The sequence below is a fragment of the Rissa tridactyla genome, chromosome 1, assembly GCF_028500815.1.
Source record: "Rissa tridactyla isolate bRisTri1 chromosome 1, bRisTri1.patW.cur.20221130, whole genome shotgun sequence".
Taxonomy (NCBI): Eukaryota; Metazoa; Chordata; class Aves; order Charadriiformes; family Laridae; genus Rissa; species Rissa tridactyla.
Window position 1 is genome coordinate 151,299,701 of NC_071466.1, and position 17,311 is coordinate 151,317,011.

The following is a 17,311-nucleotide window of genomic DNA, read 5'->3' on the forward strand; positions in this document are numbered from 1 at the left end:
CCAACAAGAAGCTTTTGCTTGATCTAATGGAACAATTAAAAAATGCCCCTTCACTTGCACCAGCCCAACCATGTCACTGCCCTCCCCAATCTCTTGTGCAATGAGTATAAATGAGTGCTAATAAAAAGATTGACAAACGGCTCCTGTTAGCCTGATAGTGAGTACCATGTAAATAATATCGATGGCTGATCTGCCATATACTAACCATTAATCTGTTTCAACCTTAGGCTTATAAACTGGACCTATCGGGGTAAGAAGGGAATTCAGATATTGACCCATTCAGATATTACCAACAAAGGAGCTAAAGAATATGGGCTTTTGTGGAGATTTTATGTTGGCATCCACCAACTAAGAACTGAACAGAATCTCCTAGGCTTTTACAGAAGTGTCATGGAACAAACACCAAATAAAAGCAACCTTAGGCGTGAACTCTGGATTCAAGGATCTGTCACATCTTCTATCTGTTACCAAACCTCAATATTTTATTTGCTTCTACAAATCATAAGAAAAATAAATCCCAATTTCCATTCTCCAGTTGCTCCCAGCTCCTTTATGAGCTCTAGTAACTCCTTCATACATAATAATTCAACATAAGTTAGGACAATGTACAGGATCCAATATGTGTCATCTTCCCTCCTCCCCCCGTTTCAAATACACAAAACAAATGAAAAAATGATACTTAAAAGTGAATGATGGAGGAGTTAAACAGATCTCTCAGATGCCTGGTAGAACTCCAGAACATGACCTGTATTACCAGTTGGTTATTTATCTCAGATGAGACTTGAGAGCGTGCATTATTAGCTGTTGGAGAGGCTTCTAACAGCCTGTAAGGATACGTTACTCAGTACTAAGAACATATCTATTTGTGGGTCCTTGGCGCAAAAGGAGGCAATGTAGAATAAATAGGTTCTGCGTTTCAATTGGGTAGATGTTTAATGGGCTATAGGACCAGGTCTTCTTTCAGAGGCGAGAAAGATATCAGAAGGTTTCTCCAAAGAGGTCCTGAATTCTTGCTTTGAAAATACTATGGTAGAATTGTCCCTCAAAATGAACTCTCTCTCCTTCGTCCCATCCCAATAATTCATGTGCCTACAACATACGTCTTGGGAAATCACAGTTCTTGTGCTGCGTTCTTAGGACCATATGAAATAATGGACTCTCTAGTTTTCCTGACACAACTATGAAATATTGTACTGTAATGGTGCCTGTTGCTTTATGAAGACTAGATGTTTTAATAATCTTGTCTGTTTGGAAAGCCAAATTAAGGAATAAACTGAATTCATATTTTGATGCACATGAAGCAGTCAAGTAAGCTGTAAGAAAAAGCAACATTCATAATTAAAATTTTCGGTCCAGACTAAGGCCTTGAGGAAAAAAAAACCCAAAATGTTGATGTTTTGCAAGTCATCTTTGAAGATGAGGTAAAGCACTTTCAAGACATATTTGAGCAAATGGAAAACAATTTTGAAGACATTAGCAAGAGATTGATTTGCAGAGCAACTTATTATCTTGAGTGCATGAATAGGACGCTGCACAAGCAATAGAAAAAGCAAGGCATGCATGCAGAAGTATACAAAGATATATTATATGTCAGTCTGTATAGAGATATATAGACACATACACACACATATACGCAGTGTGGACACAGAGTGCAGTGGGAACATTACCATGGGTTTCTGTGGAGTGACTAAACCAAGCAAACTTCCCTTTCTTCTTATCAGGCAAGCCAGCTGGAGTGCTTCCTTTCACAGACAAGATGGTCAGTGTCAAGTACCAGGAACAAGACATCAATAGAGAACATGCAGCCAGTGACAGGCAAAAGAAAAAAACAAGGAACTCAGCTTACACATGACATCCACTTCTGTCTGAAAACTTCATCATGTGAATTAAAAGTGCAAAATTAAAAACAAAGGAAGTATGAAATATTATAACAGATCATCAGAGGATAATTCTTCCTTGCTTTCTGCCCTTTTTTTTATATCTGACTTCTGAGAACATGAAGTTCTTGAATTTAAGTTAAAAAGGCCGAAATCCTTTTTCCAGTGATATCAATGGCAAAACTCATCTTGTTTGACTGTCTGACCTGTTGAAATTGATGAGACTAAGGCAATCACAATTTGTCCCCAGGTTTTCTCCTGACCCTGAGGGTCGGAATCTAGACTAGCCAATTTTTGAATGAGATTCCTTGGCTTTCTTCCTAAACTGCTCCAATATCTACAAACTTTCAAATCTGTCAGAGCTGCTAAAGGAAAATGGTCGGGGTAATCACATTTCTGTGTTTTACTCCGTCTCTAGAGACTCACAACCTTCACCAAGCACTCAGGCATACGCTGCCTTACCCAAACTAGGTTACCCCTAGACTATGCTTCATGATTTCCGTTTGAGTTTACATCTGGCACTTGCCCTCTGACGTCCTGCCGCATAGCTTTCCATGGCATTAGATAATGTTGATCCTCTGCCTATTATATACAAAGGTCCTCAGCCCACACAGATCAGATGTGAATGCACGGAGAAGTTTTAGAGTGTACTTCACACTTCCCTAATCTTACTGCTGCAGAAAGCCAAATTAAAGTGAGGGATGCAGGTGCAGCGGCACAGGGGCTGAAGAGACTCCTGTGGTTCAGGCTAGCTTGCTGGCACCAGCTCACAGGCATTCATTACACTGCAGTGATGGAAAATGTTAAGGACAATAAAAAATATTAAGATGGCATCAAGCATAAGAGGAATGATGGCCTAGAAGTTAAAGGCCAGGACAGACAAGACTGTATTCCCCAATGTGGTACGCTCTTAGCGGGGCAGTCACTTATTTTACCTGGCACCTCACATCACCTTCAGTATCAGGGGATAATCATGTGTGCAGATGTTGTAAGGTTCATTCAGGCCAGCTAAAAAATCCTGAAAATAGAAGATGCTGCAGGAAAGGTGTCTATAAAGTGAGGCTGAATGTGAGACGGAGTAAATCAAATACTGCCCAGATGGCTTTCTTATCTGACTCAGTTCTCAGAGACACAGACCTTGTGCCCACAGCCCAGCTCCAGTCTAGAAACAAGGCAGGCATTTTTTTGCAGTCTGGGTAATTAATTACTGGAACCATGTACCAAGAATGCTGGTGGTAAATCCACCACAGGAATGTTTTAATTAGGAAGAGATGTTTTTTTTTAAATGGTGGGCTCTATTCCAGACCAGAGTTAAGTTTAGGACCATGGTATACAGACTATGCCATCTCACTGGCCACTTCCTCCTTGTAATTTTGGGAGCTGAGACAAAAGCTAAAAAGAGGCAAATGCAGATTTCCTCCCGCCTGGGCACAGAGTGACTTAGCAGTGGAAATCTTGGTGCCTCGCCTTCTGCGCCATGTGTGTTCAGTGACTTAGTCCCCCTTACAGGAGTGTTTCTCTGTCAACTTCAAGAAATCCACTGCTTGTAACCAAATCATAGATCCCCAGGGAATTGGTTCTGCAAGACACAGAGGGCACATTGTTTCTCTGTAGGCCCCCCACCTCCGCACTTCCCAGCCTTCAAGCAGGCCGTTAAATCTTCAATCTACCACATACTTTGCATTGAAGGCACTTCAGTGTCCAAATTGCAGCATAGGCATGGCAGTGATTGATGCCTGTGCATACTATTCAACTGCCCACCTAACACCCTAAGCTACTAGGTCAAGCAACAAATACCTGTGTTGCATATAGGTGACTTCTTGACAGAAGAGAACAACTCTGTCCCCTCATCCCTCCATCCTAAGTGACAGCAGGCTGCTAAAGGGGTGAGAAGGCATTTCCATCAGGCAGTTTGCCTTTGCTGGACTACACCAGGAGCAGCAATGCAGCTAACAGGGCAATGAGTACACAGAGTGGGTGGCTCGCTTCAACCAGACCAGTACAGTGAACCACTAACAGCACAGGGACAGGTCCCATAGAAGACGTTACATATTTCACAGAATTATAAAACGGTTTGGGTTGGAAGTGACCTATAAAGATCATCTAGTCCACCTCCCCTGCCATGGGCAGAGACATCTGTCACTACATCAGGTTGCTCAAAGCCCTGTCCAACCTGGCCTTGAACATTTCCAATGATGGGGCATCCACAACTTCTCTGGGCAACCTGCTCCCGTGTACCTTTTCCTGGGGCAAATCATGGTGGCTTTGCTTACATGGCAATCTCTTTTTTTGGATTTATCATCACATCTGTAATTCCCTCTGGTTGATGAAATCTCCCATTAGTTATATGTTCTCTAGGTCGCAATTTTTTTTAAAGGGACATGAATTAACTTTTTAAAGGCATGCAAGTATCTTATAAGAACCAGTAGGTTTTATACTATCTCTACAGTTCCTTCTGAATCCTTTGCATTTCTTATATCTTGCCACAGTGTGGCTCATCTCTGAATACAGACTTTTGCTCCTGGACTACCTAAGCTCCAATTTCGCATTACTTACATAGCGTTCCTGCAGCAACTGAGGCAACAACAAAGGCTGTGTAGCAGCTTCCTTAAAAATAAATCTGAGAAATTCTTCATGTTATGTTAATTATACCTCTGAGACCCAGCAAACAGACATAAGGACAGAGTCTGCATTCTGTGAGCGGCTAGACAGACAGATGCGTGAGACCCTTTGAGAGCCTCTGTTCCATGTCATTGGCATCATGCATGGATACCAGCTCTGCTCTTGCACTAACGTATGTCCCTCCTCCATTGAAACACCCCATGGACATGCAATGAATTATTAGATGGCAGGTTGCCAAAAGACAGCCAACCACCGAAACAGAAAGCTGGCACAAGCAAATACCCTTCTGCGTAGCCCTGAGAAAATTTTTCCTTTACACGCTTGGAGAATGATATTGGCTCCCAGTTCAGAAATATCATTGCCATTGTTGAATCTTGCATTTATGACGTTTGTCATCTCAGCAGTGGAAGTAATTCTAATATTCAGATTTATCTCCATGGATTATGTAATGTTGCTACACTTGTTCCTGAATCTCACTTTAATACTGCGACAATTTAAGACCTAGAGAAGATCATGCCTAAGCAACAGGTACCCAGTTCCACAAACATAGACAAAGCATAAATTTTTCATAGATAGTAATGGCACCCATTACTACACGATTTTGCAGATCCGGGCATTAGTTTTAGACATTGGATATGTCAGCGGCTATTCACGTTGCCTGACTTCACATCTCTGATTTAGCTGTTTGAATTAGGCTACAGAGGAAGATAGATTCTTAATACAGGTTTTCTGAATGCCGTACTGATGTATCCCTCAACTGTACAGACAGGCTGGGCATTTACCTTATGCCCTTGGTTTAGGTACCTGACTTCAAACAGTGTGATTATCCAACACTATGTCCATTCATATTGAAAAAGGCCCATAGTGGGTCTTCAGAATAAGAAAAGCAACAGTACACTTGATTGTGTTTTCTAATATACTCACTTAGCATAGACTCCAATTTCTCCAACACTCCAATTTCCATTGGCATTGAATTACTTTGCAAAATATGGGTCTAAATCACCCCTTTTGCCCATGCTGGCAATTTGAGGTCAGAAGGACCTGACACCACTCCACCACCATTTCACCTTATTGTGTCACCTTGGCCATATGACCAAGCCTTTCTACCTAGCTGTTCAGGTTCTCTAAAAGGGGGATTATAATTCTGCATTCACCTTGCAAATCTCTCTGAGGTCTGCAGATGAAACACATTACAATAAGTGCTAAGTACTATAGTTATTACTGATGCTAATGTCTCCCAAGCGGGACACTGCAGAACTATAAAGCAAATGTAAAGAGAAAAGAAGTCCTGTGAATTCTCCAGCTGGGATTTAAGATTTCTTTTTTCCATCAAGCACAACAAGAATAAATTGCAATATCCAGGCTGCTTCCTTTAACAGAATGTGCATCAAGTGAATGACTTTGTCTCCAGTAAACACCCTGCTTTCCCATGGTGCCTCTCGTGCCCATCATTTCATGAATGAGTCTATGGGCAGCTGTCAGAATATCAATCAACTCATATTTTTTTGGTGTAGAGCTCTCATTTTAATTAATACGTGAATATTGCCTAGCTTTCCTCTTCTTATTGCCTGTTTTGGAAATGCTGCACTCATTCATCTTATTCATTTAAATAAGATACAGCTTTCATTCTGCTACATGTATACAGTGTCTTGGAAACAATCCATGAGTATGTTCTTAAATGCAAGCAGCATCCAGAAAGTAAACAGCAGAGATAAGTGATTAGTTTTCTCCAGATCTCCTGATTTTGATAGGAAAATATACCAGATATGACTGGGGAATTCTTTTGGGTTTTCTATTTTGAAAAGGAGTTCTGCAATAGGAAAGCTTTTACAGGAGAATTAGAAACCAAACTTGAGCTATATGTAGGATGTCGGTGGTTATATACTCCCAAAGTTAGACAGAATGCATCGATATATCTAGCACAGTAAAAAAAAATCCAGAAAAAATGTGAAAATACTTGGAAAATGCTTACCAAAGGCTCAGAGGCCACTGCTCATATGGAGAATATTATACACACAATATTGCATTACATATATGTAATATATACATTTTGCATAACCTAATTTTGGGTTATGTACAAATGACTGCAATTGCAAGGAGAGAGGTTGATTCACACTTTCACTCAAGGTCAACCACCGAATCTAGGATAGAAATAAAGAGCCCTAAAGTGATTGCCAGTTGTATCCACTTCAGTCAAACAGAAAAAGGCTTTTGGTAAAAAGATCTTTACACCAGTGAACCAGCAGCAAAGATGTTGCAGCTAGTGTGTAGTGACAAGACTTGTCATTACAGCAAAACCAGGCTGGGCGTCGGACTGCATCAGAGACGACTGATGCAGCGTAGTGCAGTTCACTGAATCGAGTAGTACAAAGTGCGAACACTGCGAACACTGAGATGGAGTATTGTATGGGCAAACATTTCATTCATAGATAAAGTATATAATTTACAATATAAATGGCAATGTTTATTTTTTATATAAAAAGATGTCCTCCTCCCCTTCTGGAGTGTCACCCTAGGCACATACGCATCCCATGATGTTGAGGGGACATGGCCTCGGGCTAAGGGAATTTAGGCCACACACAAAGAGGAGTAGGAGAGATAGCGATATGCATCAATTGTGCAGGCGTGTGATTAACAGATCTGTCATTACCACATGCAGGCTACTGCGCACCTATGAATGCATTACCTTGCCACTAATGAATCTTCCTAGGACTTCCTTTAGTGTAATGAACTCCACAGCTACTTTAAATAGCTGTTATTTTTCTTTTTATAGCAATATTGACAAATAATACCCAGCATTCCACAAATATTTGTTCATTTCAGCTGGTGCGCAGAATGCTCCTTGCACAGAGGACCACGTAACAGGCACAGCCAAACTCGTGGCCCTGCCAAGAGATGGCCTTTGCAATCCTCACACATGCTCTGTTCTGTATTTGAAAGGAAGAACTTAAAATCCTCTTCGCACTTCCCTGCCTGAAGGGCAAAGGTATTCTTTGCACAACCTGTGGTATCTCAAATGTCTTGTAAACACAGGATGTCGGACTCACCCAAAAGCAGACTGTACAGGAAGGAGCCTGACTCTCTGCTAAAAAGGGTGAAGCCAGCAGTCTCCCTGGGTAACTGGTCGTACTGCTGAGCAAACATCTAAGTCTGTGATAGGAGTCCATTCATTGCAGAGTGTCTGCCTGCAAGTGCAATGGAAGTAACTCTCTTAATCCCTATGGCTGAAGAAGGACAGATGGGTTGGGTCGCAGGGTGACAGAGCTGCTACCAGAATAGATCTTGAAAGATGTCTCTCTCCTGAATCTGGATCTTCCTATGACATCCTAAACTCGTTTTCTCGTCTGATAAATGACTTGTATTGTTTGCCTCGCTAGGAGCAACAATCAATGTGCCAAAGTGCAAGGCATTTACTTGCCAGGACATGGTTTATAGTGTAAGTTTCTGGTGTCGGTCAAAGACTTTTTAGCAACCCCTCTGGTTCCCCACTGAATTCTGAAGCAATTAATTAAAAAAAAAAAAAGAAAAGAAAAAAAAAGGAAAAATGAAACAATTGAGGATCTATGACTCTTTCAACAGTATTTTATGATGGTGAACAAATCACAACAGAACATTCTGAATGGCTTTTCCAAATTTCTCTCTCATTCTTTATGATTTTTAGTTGAGGAAGTTTGGACAAGCAGCAGTGCCATCAAAGGTTCCTGAATCTACCCCACAAAATGATATATAGGCACAACAAGCAGGAGCATCTCACTTGAAAACCAGAAGGATTCTGTTATTGCAGGCTGGTCTGGCAGGCGCCTTAGAAATGAGGACATGAGAGCTGCAAACACTGTAGATAATGTGTTGGGAAGTGATACAAACATTGATCACGAACAAAATAACTAACCACAAAGAAAGTGCCCTCAAGACAGTATAATCAACAACTAAAAGAAAAAATCCCTCCTGCTTTGATTGCTTTTTGTCCCTCTAATAATCATGACGCTATTCATATTTCGCTCACTAGCATTGTTATTAATGAAAACAAGCAGCACATAAGTTTCAAGCACAAATGTGGTTTTAAAGCAGGCCATGTGTTTCCTGAAATTCCTGTGCATGGGGGAACTTCTGCATCTGCCCATCCATACACCTGGGTGGTGAATCAGTGACTTCGATGAGGATCCCTACTTCAGCAAAAGCATCTTTGTTCTTTCAGTTCACAGCCCTGTGAATCTGTCTTCCCTGCAGAGCCCAGGAGAAGCAAAGAAATTTACAGAAGCTAGTTCCAACTTGATCTGCTTAGGTCATCACAAACTCTCCAGGGAGTGCTGACTGCCACCTAGATTGCTAAGCTTCAAAGCGACTGAGATGCAGCTCCAGCTGTTTTATGACATTCCTGCCTGTCACAAGCCATTTCAAGGTGGGTGACACCTGAAAACTCGGTGAGTAGCCTACAGTTTGTGAGCTAGAGCACATAACAGGATGTGTCAGGACAGCAGGGGCTGTTTGGACGGTGCGGTGGGTGGGGAGTCATGCCCTGGTAATTCGCAATGGAAATCCTTCCCGGAGGGAGCTCGCGCAACCCCACAGCCAGGGAACTTGAGCAGGAATTGTGCCAATGAGAAGAAGTTAGGTCTCTCTGAGGACTACGTCTGGTATAGAAGGACGAAACTATTCTCCTGGAATCTGGTCTTTGTTGGCTGAATGTCACAAAAAAAAAGGAAAAGTGAATGCAGGGGAGAAATTGGTTTGTATTGTTTCAAAGGACAGGCAGGGCAACTGGGCAGAGGATGGGACACAGGTGAAGGGACTGTGGGAAAGAAAAAGTGACTCAACAGTTTCGTCTGAAATACCAGTCTGCAAGCTGGAAGAGTAGTGTATGCTTCCTGCATCTGGAAAGACTTAACTTAGGAGTGACTTGCCTAAAATATTTAAGAATTAATATTACCAAGAAAAGAGAGCAGCAAGGCCCTGTCTATCTGAGCAGTCCCGTTGCACGGGCAGTGCCTGATAGAGATTAATTCTGCAAGTGCAGACATTTTCTAATAGCAGAATTCATGTGGGATGTACGAGAAGGCTTCTGGATGATGCCTTCCTTGATGGTAAACAATCAAGCAATTCAGTTCACTGACTGACAGGTACAGCCACACACACATCAGATCTAGGTCACTCTGGAGCCAGGGCTGTGTGAAAGTGATGGACCCCTGTAGTTGCATTCATGGATCACACTGAACAGATTTTATTCAGCTTCATGATCTGAAATGGAAATCACCTCTCCTATTCTGAAATGTGCCTAAAATTCTGTTTTGAAACCCTCGTCTGTTACTTTTCTTCTGTGCCTAGTAAATAAAATGCTTGTGATTTTGTGTGCTGCTCCTGCATGTGGTGTTCTTTCAGACACTTTTGCTAACATAATGACTAGTCTGATACTAGACACTATTATCACAATATCACATGAGTCAGAAGCATGAGACATGCTAGCTGGGCAGGCTGTGTGTTACTGTGCAGCCAGGAGAAAAGCAAAGAATTGAAGTTAAAGAGTTTTGCCCTTAAAGTCAGCTTGTCAAACCTGTAATTAAAGCTTTTACACCTCTTGAGTAGGGCATTGAGAATAGGTCAATTACTCTGAACCAAAGAAACAGGCATTTTATAGTGGCCTTAAAATAACAGATTCCTAATTTGCAAATACTTCTAGCATGCAGGAGAGTGAGGGACTGATAACAACAGCTTGAGCTAAGCTTAGTGTGGGCAGGTGTTATGCAAGCTTCCCTCACACAGCTGTGTTAAAGCAAGTCATTCGTGACCTGGCATAGCCCTGTTATTCTGCTCGTGGTTCTTCCAACAGCTAGATAATACACTTACATTTTGATCTGCACATCTGTGAGGATCCACGCAGCTCTGCCACTGCATCCTTGTTCTGATGTTTAACCCTTCTGCCACTCCAGCCTACGGATTTTAATGCAGTTGGTAACATCCTCATCCCGATCTTCAGCGACCCCCGTGACCTATCCTTGGGTCCGCTACAGGACCTCTGTAGTTTGGACTTCGAGGGACACGTCTGACTGCAGCCCCTCCTCAAGTGGACAAGGAGAAGTGAGATGCATCATGCTGTGGTTTGCGAACTTTGTAAATGGAAATGAGGATGTGAGCAGCACTACAAAAACCCATGGGTCCTAAAGCTCAATTTGAAATTAGGCCTCAAGTTCTGAAAGGCCAATTCTCTAATCTGTTGACTTATCTCTACAATCCTGCTAACTGACGAGCTGCTGTAATCAGCAGGCAGACTCAGTGCCACAGCTATTTTCAGTTCAGTTCCCCAGTTGGAAACATTCTCCTTCCCCCGCCACCTCTCCAGGCTTGATGTTGTTTATGAGATAACCAGGATGGAGAGACCTGCTTTTCTTCTCAGGAGCAAATACAAGTGGAGATTTTTATCCTATTAGCAGACTGTACTGGACTGGATGGGAAGTTTCTAACCCAATAAGCAGAAGTGAGCAGTCACAGAGCAGGAGTGTGACTGCTGCTCCATCAGAGCTGTGCCGACACTGGGGTCCTGCTGCAAGCGTCCCAGACTTCCCACAGTGCTGAGAAGGGCTGGGTGCCATTCACAACCGTCAGTTCTTCTCAGCTGCGCCAGTGCTGGCTATCAATTCAGTAAGATACATACTAGTTCAGCTGTGTAATGTCGCCCAGACTCCTTGTCTCTGAGCTTTGCCACAGGAACATCCCAGTGTCACAGACCTCCTGTCAGCTGCAGCTCATCGCGCTGCTCCACTGCACTGACAGCAGGGTCAGCTTTCTAACCCCACTGGCATTTAAAACAAACTACTATTATCTTTGCCTTCTGGTACGCTTGCTTGTGGATCCATTTAAGAAAGCAATGGACTACCCAAGCTCCCTTGCAGTCAGGGGCAGAGAAGGTGGAGGATGTGACCGTTTCCCCAGGAGAGCTCTGCTAATCTACCTCCTGCTTCCCTCAGCCTGTCCTGGTCTCTTAGAGGCTTCCCAGTTCAACCCCATCCTACACAGAGCTCTTGATCTGGACCAAGGAATACAAGTCTCGACCTTAGCATTTATCTTCCTGCACGTGAATCTTCAAGTTCTAATATAAAATACATAAGGGAAGAAAAAGAGATAGGTAGAAAGGCCATGATGAATACACACTTAGACAAAGGGGAAAAAAACCTTGTATCAGAACAAGCTCTGCTACAGTTGGTCCTGTGACATTCTTCTATCTACCAAGAACACTTTGAAGACATTCACAGCTTACAAGATCTGTATTGGACATTCTCGTTGTACTAAATTTTTACAACGTGTCTTTGGACTAACCACATTCAGTTGCCTCTTCTGAGGCGCTGGATGGCATTTTTGACATCCCATGTGGGATATGCCCTTCCAACTATCACACCATGAGACTACAAGCCCTACATGCTATATTTTATCTGTTGGTCCACAATTAAGGCCCTGAATACCATAAACTGTCCAAATTGGCATTAGATGAGTGTGTTTAGGCAGATGAATCCCACCTATACTAGCTTTGGTTTTCTGTGAAAAGGAAGTACATATGCATACTTTTTATCTGAGTATATACAGTGCCAGGCACACTGTGGCTTTGATCTCGGCTGGCATCACTGTAGTACAACTAATTCTTACCCCCAACAGTTGTTTCTAACTCCAAACACATGCTCCATGTCCCTCAGCTACCATTACTGAACACCACAACCTCTCTCCTAGCAGTTCTTTATATCACAGTAAAAAATACTCAGGGTTTCAGCTGCTATCAGTCCTGCTCGCCAATGCTTTCTTCTCAATGAAGAGACTCTTAAGGCTACATCCGCAGTGATAACTGATTTTCAAACACTGATCATGGGTCATTCTCATTGATTTCAACAGGAACTGCTGAATAGTCCACAGCTTTTAAAACCACTTTATAAGTGCGCTTAGAAAGATTTAAGAGCACACGTTAGGCATCTGAAAAAATGGCCTTGCTGTGTAAATACTCAGCTTGGGGGTTTGTAGCATTTCTTCCTAAAATTTTCTGTGGAGATCCTGCTACTGACTGCCTTCTATACCACTCTAACCCCGGGAAATAAAGCAGGTTCAATTTGTCAGAAGGTATGGCAATGCAGTGTTTTCACATACTGGTTCCTCTAATGTCCTTTCTTGAGAAGTAGAATCACAGTGTCAGTGGATAAATCTTGACAACTTCAAGAAGTACTTCCCAACAGGGCAGATGGAGCTTAATTTATTTGCACAAAGGTGTCTTCCCCAGCTATATAAACAATGTATTATCTCTAAAGCCTTACCTTCAAAGATCTATTTCTCTGTAACATATTAGTACTATAAGAGGATTCCTACATCAACATAAGTCTCTCTTCCAGCAGGCAAAACAGAGGTGTTATCTCACCAGACAGTCTTTGCTAGGGAAATAGCTCTTATAGTAGATAAACTTAATGCCTTATCAACATTAATGTCAGCCTCTATATGCTGTAGCTGGTCACATATCACTGCTCTAGCAGTTCACAGTGTAATGTTTGCGCTCCAGGTTACAAGAGTCAGGGAAGGGAGAAGTTCGAAAACACTAAGTTGAACACAAGCCAGATCCTCAGTTGCAAGAGAGCAAAAGTGCGTGTAGATCACCACAAAACTTTTTCAGTCACAGAGGGTCCTATAGGAAGAGTTTTTTCCTGGATATGAACTACAGCATCCTGGAAGCTTATCTCATTTATGTAGCTTTTGATGCTTGCAAGGCAGTAAGAAGAAAATCTGAGCCTGCAGGCAGAAATTAGCAGTTTGGTGTTTGCTCTCCATGCTGCCCTTCCTTCTTCCATGCAACAGCATCAGCAGCAGTACAGAGAGTGCTTATTGCAGATTGCTTATTGCAGTGACCCTTTCAGGGTCAGTTAATCATCTCCGAGCTGTCACTATTCACCAGCACTCACTCAAGAAGCCGGCTGCTGGAGTCGGACACATGCCTGAATTCAGCTCATCTTCCTGAAACTGAAGTTACTCTGCTCTACTTTCTAGACACGCTTTTCCTGCTTCACCAAACAATATCGGGCCTTCTGATACTATAATGGAACAAATTACTGCAGAATTATAAATTGTAACATTGGCCATAACCTTGTCCTGAGGCTTCCTGAATACCAGCGGCTCTTTCTTCCTTTGCTCTCCTTTCAAACAAAGGAAACAAGTTGTTTTCTCCATATTGTGCTTTGACATAAAACATAGGTTTGAGCAAAACTGCTTCTACATCACGTTTGGTTAGATGGGATTTACCTAGCCTCAGAAGTAACCATCAGCAGAGAAGGAAAGAAGGTTTTCAAATGGTTGCTTGCTTTTTGGTTTATGATCAAAGGTTCTTTTCAGCCAGAAAGAAAGAGAAACTGCAAAGTTGTAAAACCTACAGAACAATGAACCTAAATGTGCTTTTTGATAAAGGCTGTGTTGTTAAGTTATATTACTAATAAAACCCAAACCTGTTGATTAACTTACACAGAGTGAACCATCCCTACCTTCGGGAGAATAAGAAAATTGTATCTATTAAAGCGATTAAGATGATTACAGTGAATTCCCAGAGAAGGAAAATAGTTCAAAACCACCCTGATCAAACCTGTAAATGCCTTATATGACACAATCCAAGGTCAAAATTCTGGTGTGAGAGACTCTGCCACTGGCCCTGAGAGGGTGAGCGACCTTGAGAACATCATTTAACCTTTCTGTGCCTTTTTCTTCAAATTAGACAAAAGAGCCCAGAACAACATTTCTCCCCCTCTAAATCGTAACACGCATACATATTTTAAAGTGTCAATGTTGCATATAACACATTTCTAAGCATAACTTAAACCCCATTTTTTTTAATTTCACTTTGTTAAGAAAACTAATTTTTTCCCCTTGATGTATTTCCTCTTTTCTCCTCTTGGAAATGGGGAGAAAGACAAAACAATCAAGGATAAGGCCCTACTGCTTCCTTGCTTTTTCACTCACAAAAAACCCAAGCAACATGTGAAGAGAGGCAGGAGGGAAGTCTGCTCTCAGTTTTGGTTTTATTCCAGTAGGAATAAGTAAAATGTTGGCATCGTAGTTTTGTTGACATTGATGGAATGTGGGGCAAAAGCGGAAGCAGAATCACCCTAAATGATCTTTCGTTACTTCACCCGCACAGAAAGTTACACAATGAAAATGACACTTTTAAATGGCAGCTTTATATTTTCTCACCTACAGCACTGAGTATCATTGCCCTAGGTTCTCTGTTACTGCACCTACCTACAGGGTCACTGTGAAGCCTCACAAATACTTTCTCATTCTTTTCTGATATATTTTGGGTTTTCTTTTTAGGATATAAAGTTTTGTCTGGGTCCAATCCCACATTTGCTTAAGTACAGTTATGGAAGCAAAATGCTTGTAATGACAGCAGTTCAAATTCGTGCCAGATACACCTGCATTTTAGCCAATGGATTTATGCACTGGGCAAATAGTACTATCTGGACTATTCAGTCTGATAAGTGATTTCAGATCCTGAATATCTCATGCTCTCCCTTTGGTGGATGACAATTAACACAAAATTGAAGTCACATGTGAGCACAGAGAAGCCTCTGGCACATCAAGACCTCACATTGGGCAACGTTTTCAAGTGCTGACACTTGCATGTTTTGTTACTGACCTCAGATGAAAGAGATTGGGACCCAAGTCCTTACCCAGGCAAATCCCCAGCAACTTCAGTAGGATTTTTGCCTAAGGACTGCAGGAGTGATTCAGCCCAACGTGAGAACTAATGTCCCAGAAGCTTTTTCTATGCAGCATGCTAATTACAGACTCAAGTTTGACATCTGTAGCGCAAACCCATGCAGCAATTTGCAACCTGAGCTTCTGTGTGAAGAAGAGAACAACCATAAAACAAAACCAAAGCTGACTTATCATTTACAAAGGCCTTTTAGTAAGTGTCCTCAAACTGTAGTATTTATATTAAGAACAGCATATGGGCTACTTCAAAAGATGATGACAAGGTAGAAAAATGCCACTGGGCTATTTTCTATAGAGCATGGATTGGGCACAGCACACAGCTGGGAGTTGCTGTCACTCCTGTCCAAGCAAACCATGTTTTGGAACTTCTGCAGCTGAGCACATGGAGTTTTTTTCCCCTAGAAGAAACTGGTGATGCAGTGAACACCAAAAAGCACTTCTTTTGTCTCTCTGTCTCCAGGTGAAAGAGAATAAATCTATTACAGCTACTAAACTCCTTGTGAAACACCTATCAGGTGCCCTCGTGAAATGCCTACAATTGATGGCACTGCAGCTAATCTTTTCTTAGTTACCAGATTATTATTTTCCGCATCAGTGAACAATGATAAAAGCAGATGACATTGTGCTTTCTTCTCCTTTAGATGAGGTTTTGACAGATAATAAATCATTTTACAACACTGGCTTTTATTTCCTTGTATTTACGCATGGAAAGCAAAATGCAATCAGGTTGTATAATACCATTCTCAAATCACCAACTGTTATTGGACAAACTAACCTGATAAAGGTTTCATTTTACAGCCTGTTCCTCTTACAGCTTTTGCTTAGATGATCATGAATCCCACGTGAGCACCCTGTGTTTTTTTAGTTGCTTTTTGACAACAGGCAAAAATCCTCTAACATATCAAGCTGTACGTGCCTGTCAAGGGGTGGTTGCCCATGTCCCTCCATATGTATGTGAAATAGATTGGGACAAATTCTGCAGATGAAACTAGAATAAACGAGGGTGAACTGACTTGCTATCAACAGACAAGTTCAAGTGTGTTTCAAGTGTGTTCCGTTAAACAAGAGACAAAAATTAACTCAGTACACTACCTTTTTGCTCATAGAGTAAGAACACACAAGTTTTAAGGCAGTGATAGTCAAGACTGAATTTAAAACAGACATCTTGTAGATAGACTCTCTCTAATTTTCCACTCTGAATCTTCCATGTTAATTCCCTAGCTGTGCGTTTTCCCATTAAACTGCATCATAGAAAATGGACCAAGAGTTTTTTAGGCCACCCTGAAATTTTAGCCTGTAACCAAGCCTTTGAAAATCCTGTTATGGACTTTCTGCCTTAGACATTATCCCACAGCACCATGCTATTTTTTCAGGCTGAAAGTAATAAGCTACTTCTCTGTCAGTACACTAAGCACATGATTTGGAGGCCACAGAGCAAGCTGACATATGAAATTACTAAATGTAAAATTTGAACGAGTTGTTGTTCTTTTATCTTGGCATCCTGATTAAATCTGTACACAAAACTCTCTCTAGCCAACAGCTTCAAATCTCGTAACTTTTCCAAAGGGTTGCACAGGATTTAGTGACAACTTTCACTAAAGTCAATAGAAAGTATTTGGTAGATCAACTCACTGAAATCAATGGGGTCTCCCTGTGGTATAAAAGTTGACTTTGCTAAAGGAAGTCAAGTCAACAGGAACTGGACAGATAAATCCTGAAAAGCCTGAACTTTTAGAGAAAGGTGGTCATGCTTTTATCCTTGTTATGTAGTAGAGTCAAACTCCTGTTCTCATTTCTGGCCTGATGTTCAGAAGCACAAAGTATTTTCATGAAAGACTCAGATTTTCCAAAGGTTCTAATGGTCCAAGAGGTCCCAGCTTCTTCTAAAAGTTTCACTTTTGCAGCTGAAAACTTCCCCCTTGTCTCAAAGTCATTTTCTCCCAGGGAAGGCTCTCATAAGCCTGTGATTAAATGCACTCTACCGCCTAGTCGTGACTTGTACTGTTCACAAGTAACACTGGTTGTAGGAGTGAGGCAAAATCTGCGGTCCACCAAAAAGTTAGCTTGCAGCTGATTGCCTCTAAGGAGGC

At 41.7% G+C, this 17,311-nt stretch overlaps 1 protein-coding gene across 25 annotated transcripts in view; it reads right to left on the minus strand.

Annotated features, from left to right (window-relative positions):
• The window catches only part of CACNA1C (calcium voltage-gated channel subunit alpha1 C), a 489,873-nt gene that overhangs the window by 122,999 nt on the left and 349,563 nt on the right, over positions 1-17,311 (minus strand). The gene's annotated exons all lie outside the window — the stretch shown is intronic.